The sequence below is a fragment of the Arachis ipaensis genome, chromosome B10, assembly GCF_059453495.1.
Source record: "Arachis ipaensis isolate K30076 ecotype BB chromosome B10, ASM5945349v1, whole genome shotgun sequence".
NCBI lineage: Eukaryota > Viridiplantae > Streptophyta > Magnoliopsida > Fabales > Fabaceae > Arachis > Arachis ipaensis.
Genome location: NC_142435.1, coordinates 5934529 through 5943634, shown reverse-complemented (window position 1 = coordinate 5943634; position 9106 = coordinate 5934529).

The window sequence follows — 9106 nt, the reverse complement described above, 5'->3', positions numbered from 1 at the left end:
GGGTAGAAGAAAAGGATAAGAGTAGCAAAAGCGGCAGAGGACGCATCATCACAATAATCAGAAGACAACAATGACATAGAGGACAACGATGACATTCCTATAGGCCTCTGATAGTACCACAATTTGTACAAATAGGCGCGCTTCTATTTATACAATTGTGATCCTACCATAGGGTACTTGCTCCATATTACACAAATTAAACCTAGGCACTGATACCACTTTGTCACGGCCAAAAATGAGCCATGACTGGCGCTCAGGAAAATAATCCCTAAGCAAGCCTAACCGACTCAAATATAAGTTAAATAAAAAAATGACAAATATTTTAAATAAATTTACAGTTTCTAAATGAATATTATATTTTAAAAAAACAAAAATAAAATAAATATGGATGGATCCTGCCTGTGACATATGGAGCAGATGACGTCTAAGAACTCAACAAAGAACAGATACCCATTGCAGATCATTACTCTTGAATCGAAAGGCTCACATAATCAAATATTTACTCCTGAAAAATATTTTTAGAAAACAAGGTAAGTTTTGCAACTCAGTGACTAGATAATACATATATAATCGACATGAGACCATATAAACATCATTATTAAAGTAATTTTTAATTAGAAAATAATAGTTGATAATAATAGGTGAATCAACAAGGGAGTTCTCGTACAGAAATCAAATCAAAAGTCCACACATGGGCGGCTCCACCTCTATAGGTAGCCCTTTTCTCTTGTGTGTCCTAACAGAATAACAGATCTAACGTGTGGCCTACACGTTAGGCTAGCAACACCCCTCTAGCTGGAGTCTGAGTTAGATGCATCTAAGTTAACGTCATAACTGCCATTAACTACGGTTTTCTAATACGAGCCTCCCAAACCAATTCAAAACATATAGTTTCAAATACAATAAATCTTTAATCTCTCAAATATATAAGGTATCGAATCAAATCAATCAGATAATACTTTCTTATCAGAAATCTTTTCAAATCATATTTTCTCAATCATAAAAACATATTTCATAATTTCAAAGTAAGTGCCAACAAATACTTTAATATTTCAATAGTATATATCCGAATAAAATTAATATTCTAAAATAATATAAAGCTTTATCAAACATATATATAGTCTCATGTAAAATTTCTAAAGTATGAATTTCATAAAAATAATTATTCAGTTATAATAAATCAATTATTCTAATCAAATCAAAGTTCTTCAATAATAGTTTTATAAATATAATTATAAACTCATAATAGCATAAACCAAAAGCTTAACGGTTATAAATGTAAAGCCTACTCACAGCATGGTCCTAACGGACCAAAGAGGCGAAACCCGGAGTGTCGAATTAAAGGGTACGAAACTGTGCAGAATTTGGACCGGAGTAGCAACAAGATGGAGCTGGCGATAGTTCTGGGAATCTAAAACAGGCAAAACTAAAATCAAATTAAAACAAGGACAAGATAGATTAAATGGTGGCATAATAGGACATGAAAGCTAGAGTAGAATCAAGAAAAAAGGCTGGACCGGGATAATGATAGGAGCGGTTCAACTCTAGCAACACCAACAACTCCAGCGGCAAGGACGATGCCTTGGCTCAGGTACATCCGAACGGCGACAGAAATAGCACAGCAGTGGACGGTCCCTCCTCCTTGGCGTTTTTCTCTCTCCGGGAACTCCTCTCTCTTCGAAGCTCCAAATCTGCAACTACGACAACGGTGGCGAGGCTGGCTTTGACGGCGGCGGCTAGGCGTTTCTTGGCGGTAGAGGTGCGGGGGCCATGGCAGCAGCAATTCCATCAGTGACGATTTTTTCCAATCCTGTAACTCCAATGACAACAGCGGCTTTAGAAAGACAAACCAAAAACAGGGGCAGAGCTCAGCAGCAGTGACAGATTCTTTCCCCACCATCGCGTTTCTTCCCACGGCGGACCCAACAGCGGCGGCTCAATCGGCAGTGGCGACCATGGTGGCTTCAGCGATGGTGACCAGCTTCAACGGACTCCTCTATCGCGTCCTCTTTGCTATGCAATCTCTTATCTCTCTCTCTCCGTGCTTGTCGATAGTGACAGAATTGGCGGCCACGAACCCTAGTAGCGGCGGCGGCGGATCAATCGCAATGGAGGCACGACGGCGTTTCCTTCCTCTCGGCCTTGGCTTGCATCACGTCGCCCTCTTCTCTCCTCTGTGGCAGCGTTGACGATGGCGGAACGAGCTCGGCGAGCAGCACCAGGCGCGATGGCGGCGACAGCGGGACGCAGCATGGCGGTGACGACTGGGCGCGGTCCGGTCTCCCCCTACTTCCTCTTCTTCCCTCGCGGCTCCCTCACTCTCTGAATCTCTCATCACTCTCTTCCGTGGGTGTGGCTGGTGGCTGGGTAAAGGGTTTCAAGGTCAGGGTTTCCCAATTTGGGAACTAGGGTTTCTGATTTGGAAAAAAGAGAAGTAAGGGAATTTTAGGGATTTTACAGTCTCATCCATGGTCAGAGTGTCACCCACCAGCATCAATGTCTGCACCAGATTTTCATAGGACTTTGGAAATAAAAGTAGCAATATGAGTGCCAGGTCTTCATCATCAACCTTCACATCTATATCCTTTAAGTTTGATATGATCCTATCAAACTTATTGATATATTCTCGGATTGAGGTGCCTTCCTCCATCTTGCATGTATACAATTTGGATTTTAAGTAGATCCTGTTAGTTGGAGTCTTTGTCATGAAGTTACTCTCTAACTTTGTCCAGACGCCTGCTGCAGTTGTTTCTTCGTTCACCAAGAAAGCAACATCCCTCTCAAGGCATAAGATTATTGCAGCCCATGCCTCAAGATCTAATTCTTCCCAATCCTCATCTTTCATTCCTTCCGGCTTTTTCTCTTTTTTCACTAGTGCCTTGTGTAACTTTTGTGATATAAGCAGATTTTTCATCTGCATCCTCCAATAGGAAAAATCATTTTTCCCATTGAACTTCTCGATTTCATATTTGCCTACTTTGACACTACTACTAGTAGAAGCCATTATATTCAAAATTGAATTTTACCACTCAAATAATGAATAATATAATGTTGGATCTAATACCAATTGTTGAGTCTGCAGCGGAATTTTGACTTCTAATAGATAGAAAGTAATATGAAATTGAACATTACTCACAATAATACACTCGCTATATAATTATTAAAGAGAAAAAGAAAGAAAATGAATAATTGCTATGGATGTGAATTCCTTTTATTTTAATTGAATTGAATACATTTTGATTTCACTCATTTATATAGTTTCCTAACTTCTATAAATAACAAGAGAGCATACTATAAAATAGTTTCCTATAAAAGCTCCTTAACTATCCACTATTTTCTCTCTTCCATCCTTTGTCTGCCTTCCTTTGTTTTCTCTCTGCCTTTCTTTTATTCTCACATGCAAGAATTTAAAAACTTAGTTGAATCTTCATTACATGGATCAAACATGTTATTGCGCTAAAGCTAGGTCATTACCCGAAAGCAACACGCTATATGGCTCGCGTACAGTGTCACATGAGCATGAGCCTCTAAATTGGTGCCCGGGTGTAGTGTCAAATGAGCAATGGTTCTTGCGTTTTCGTGAACAGACAATGATAAATAAGTTAGTTCACAAATAAAAAGGTAAAGGTAAAGGTCGGAGCAATAGAAAGTTGAGATTTGGGACATGAAATAGGCACTCTAACAGGAAGATAAGATTTTCTTAGGAGGAGATTTAAATGGCCATATTGGAAGAGAAGTGACTAGATATAGAAGTATTCACGTAGGCCATAGTTTCGGGGTGGTCAATACCAAGGGTAAAACTATTTTGGACTTTTTCTCAATCTTTGATCTTCTCATCGCAAATGCATGTTTTATAAAGAGAGACGAACATCTTATAACCTATAGGAGTGGCATGACAGGTTCACAATTCAACTTCTTTTTGTTGAGGAGAGTCGACCGAAAATTTTGCATTAATTGTAAAATTAATTCGGGAGAGAGTTTAACAACACAACATATGATACTCGACATAGATTTTCGCATTGAGTAAAAGTTGAGGAAAAGACATCATACGAAAAACTCAAGGACGAGGTGGTGGCGGATGACAGGTGAGGAACAAAAAAACTTCCTAAGACAGGTAGGAGAAGAGGCAAAGTAGGAAGGGGATGGAAGCGCAAAGGAGATGTAGAGGAGGATGGCAAAAGTTATTAGAAAAATAACAAAAAATATTTTGGTGAATCTAGAGGGATAGACCAACAGACAAGGAGTCCTGGTGGTAGAATATGAGTGTACAAGAAAAGATAAAGGAAAAAAAAGAGTGCTTTAAAGAGTAGTCTTTGTGCCGCAATGCAGATAATTGGAAAAAATATAAGGCGGCTAAGAAAGATACAAAGTGGCTGTAAGTGAAGCAAGAACAAGAGCATATAAGGGTCTCTACCAATCTTTAGGCACGAAAGAAGGAGAAAAAGATATATATAGAATCGCAAAGAGCTGTGAAAGAAGAACGGGAGACTTGGATCAGTTTAAGTGCATAAAAGATAAAGACAGAGAAGTTTTAACTCAAGATAAGAAGATCAATGAAAGGTAGAAGAGTTACTTCTACGAGTTATTTAATGAAGGATAGAAGAATCTTTCGAGCCTTGGTCGGTTATGCACGAGGAAAGAAGATCAAAACTTCGACTACTATCAAAGGATTCGAGACTTTGAGGTAAAAGAGGCTCTAAAGTAGATGAAAAATGGCAGGGCAGTAGGACCTGATAATATTACGATTGAAGTTTGGAAGGGCCTTGGAGAGAAATGCATCAATTGGTTAACTAAGCTTTTTAATGAGATTTTAAGGTCAAATAAGATGCCAGATGAGTGGAGAAAGTGCACCTTGTTACCTATCTACAAGAATAAGGGGGATATATAGAGTTGCGAGAATTATAGAGGGATCAACCTCATGAGCCATACCATGAAATTATGGAAAAGGGTGATAGAACGGAGGCTGAGACAAGAGACACAAGTAACAGAGAACCAATTTAATTTTATGCCAGGTAGATCTACCACTAAAGTTATTATATATCTGTTAAGAAGGATGATGGAGAGGTATCGTAGTAATAAAATGGATCTATATATGGTGTTTATTGATTTGGAAAAAACATACGATAGGGTGCCAAGAGATGTCTTATGGAAGGTTTTGGAAAGGAAGAGAGTAATGATTGTATATACTCATGCAATTAAAAGACATGTATAATGGAGCTACAACTAGTGTGAAGACTCAAGGTGGTGTGACAGAGGAATTTTCTATTGGTATAGGATTACACCAGGGATCATCCTTAAGTCCATACATTTTCACATTAGTCTTGAAAGTACTCACAGAGTATATCCAAGAGCCTGTGCCATGGTGCATGCCTTTTGTCGATGATATCATCCTTATGGGAGAGTCAAGGAAAGACCTAAATAAGAAGTTAGATTTATGGAGAGAAGCTCTAGAAGTGTATGGTCTGCGCATAACGTAACAAGACGAAATATTGGAATGTAAGTTCGGCCGCTGAAAGGAAGACCTTAATAAGCTAATACAGAGGTGAAGATTGGAGAAAACATCCTGCAAAAAGTTAAACGTTTTAAGTATCTTAAGTGCATTATATAAGATAATGGAGACATTGAACATGATGTAAATTATAGGATCCAAGCAGGTTGGTCAAAATGGTGGAGTGCGTCTGATTTTATACATGACAAAAAAATTCCTTTAAAACTTGAAGGTAAATTCTATTGCATTGTTTTCAGACCGGTTATTCTTTATAATGCAGAGTGTTGGACGGCCAAAGGGGAGTACGAACATAAGTTAAGTGTGACAGAGATGAAGATGTTGAGATGGATGAGTGGTCATACGCAATTGGATAGAATCAGGAACGAAGATATAAGAGAGAGAGTTGGAGTAGCACCTATTATAGAAAAGATGGTAGAACCACGTCTCAGGTGGTTTAGACATGTGAGAAGAAGACCAACAGAGCACCCAGTTAGGAGTGTGGATGAGATGGAAGATGGATAAGGAGTGAAAGGCAGAAGAAGCCCTAGGAAGATCATCCATGAGGTGGTCAAACGAGATCTACATGTAAACAGTTTCTCTGTAGATATGAAACATGATAGAGATCAATAGCGTCATTTGATCCATGTAGCCGACCCTACCTAATGAGACAAGGCTTTGTTGTTGTTGTTATTGTTAATCTTCCTCTGCCAAAGCAGCCAGCATTCATGCATAGGCAGACAATATTGGATAATTGTGATTGATTTATTCGTTGAAAATTTGGAGGCCAAATTTTTTAAGAAGGAAGAATATAATAACCGAATAATAATTATATAAAAAAAGAATTTGTAGAACCCACTCCACCTGATATTTTCTTCTTTCCCCTTAACCTTAACTTTATTAACATACACCTCACCATCCTTCTCACTCAATCGCACAAAAACAAATATCTCTCACTCTCACAATCTCACGACACACTTAATAAAAGAAAGGAAAAGAGAAGAAGATAATGATACTGAGAACAGAAGAAGAGAAAAGAAAAAAAAAGAAAAGGAGAGGAGGAAGAGGGGACGACGCCGGCAGGGCTGCTGTTGCCATCGGCATATTGAGAGAGAGAGAGAGAGAGAGAGAGAGAGAGAGAGAGAGAGAGAGAGAGAGCTGCAAAAAGAGAGAGAGAGAGAGGGAGGGCGAGCTGATTCCACAGACCCGTCGGAGCTTGAGGAGGAGGACGCGATGGCCACCAGTGCTAACGCCTCTGTTGCCGTCACCATGGAAGGAGGCTGCCACGGGAGTTATGCTACTGTTGGGTTTGAAGGGAGATGGAGCTCGCCGGAGCTGCTTTGCTCTACTCCGTTATTGTCACCTCGAGTCTTCCATGTTCACTAGAGTTGAAGCTCACTGCCAAACTGCACTACGCCATTGGAGCCATTGACGTCCACCACTGCTGTGTCGCTGTTGTTGCCTTTTATCATCATTGTTGCCTTCTTTGTTTAGTGTTGTCACCTTAACAACCACCATGGGGTTTCAACGTTTAATTTGACACTTTGAGTTCGATCTTTTTGGTCCCGTGGGACCAAATTATGAGTAGGTTTTACATTTATAATTATTTAATTTTGCATCTATAATTATTTTGATATACAGTGCTTTGCACTTATAATTATATTTACAAAGATTATTATCAAAGGATTTTAAATTAGCTTGAATAATCGATTTATTAGAACTAAATATTTATCTTTGTTAAACTCATTTTAATATGCACACGAGACTATATATTTTATGAGACTATATGTATGTTTGATGAAGCTTTATATTATTTTAAAATATTTGATTTTATTCGAATATGTATTTTTAAAATATTAAAGTATTTGTTGGTATTCACTTACTTTAAAATTGTGAAATATGTTTAAAATTCCTTGTGATTGAAAAAATATAATTGAAAAGGATTTGGATAAGAAAGAGTTATTTGATTTGATACCTTATATATTTGAAAGATTTAAGCAATTTGTATACTACAAGAATTTGGCAAATTAGCGACGAATTTTTGCGAGAAATATTTGTTGTCACTAATCGGTCACTTACTTGCAAGGAATTAGTGACGCACTAACGACAAAATTAATGAGTGGTCACAAAATACCCGAACTTGAGAAAAGCGACTGATTAGCGAGAGATTTACGAGTAAGTTTGTTTCTCGCAGATTGACTTTTGTAGCTAAAAAAAGAGCGGGGAAAATTTCCTCACTAATTTGTCACAAATTAATTAGCGAGTGACAATGTTCTAGCAAATCAGTCACTTAGGGGTTCAATCGAATAAAAGTAAAGTAGCGAGGGATATTATTGTCACTATTCGGTCGCAAGTGTTTGACATACAATTAGCGAGAAACAATTCACACACTAGTTCGTCACTAAATCAACTTTGTACGAAAAGGCAAATTAGTGAGGAACAATGTTACTAGCTAATCCTTCACAAAGACTTGAAATGTATTTTGCGATGGACAATTTTCTAGCTAATTTGTCACCAAAATTTTTATTTTTCGCGAGAAACTAATTTCTCGCTAATTTGTCACATAATATTGTAAAATTCAAAATTAGGGTAGCGATAGAAAACAGTCGTCGCTAACTCGTCGCAATGGATAAACCATTTAGCTAGGGAAGTGTTCCTTGCTAATTAGTCGCTAAAGTGGAAATACGGATATTGAAGTCCTAGGACCTAAGTAGCAAGAAATTTGCGACCATTTAACAACTGAAACACTTCATTCACTGATTTCAAGTCGCTGATTAGTGGACGAAATGCATTTGTCGCTAAGTTGTCGCAATTTTACTTTAGCGAGCGACTTGGCAAATGCAATCTTGTCGTAAAACAAAAGCTATATCCTACCTATTTTGTAGCAAATTACTCGCTAATGTCGTTGGAAATCTGTCGCAGAGTTATAACAAATACAAAGCTAATCGTGAAAATTTTAGAAGTAACTGGTCGCAATTGAGTCACTAATCAAAAGCTTATTTAGTGAGGAATTAGTGACCGCTTAACAACTGATAAACTTTTCTCGCATATTTCATGTTGCTACTAATTTTTTAGGAAAAATGTTAGCCCTTATTCTGTCCTTATTTCATGTTACTATAACCGCTAACCTCTATATAAATCCATAAAAAAATTTTAAGCAAATTTTTCAAACAAGCTAATGTAATTTGTCACAATTCTGTCACTAATCTAAAGCTATTTTAAACGAGAGAATAATTAAAATATTATATATGAGAATTTATTTGCATATGATCGTACAAGTTTTATTGTTAATTAGAATCATTTAGGAATTCATTCAATAAAGATTAAACTGAACTAGCTCTTGAATTAATTAGGATCGTCAAAATGGGCTAAATTCGTCGGACTAGCTCATTTACCTGACTTAAATAGATGGGTATTTAACTCTAAAATCAAACTTGTAAGAAAAGAGAGCCTAAACGACTTAGCTCGACTAACCAAAAAAAGGGCAAATTAAGCTGGTCTATTCTCAGGCCAAACAGATGCCTCTTGTTTTTTTTTTTCCAAAATAAGCTAGTATATTTTTTCTTTTTTGTGGACCTGACCTGAAATTCGACTAGTCCCTAAAAAAAGTGACACGATTAA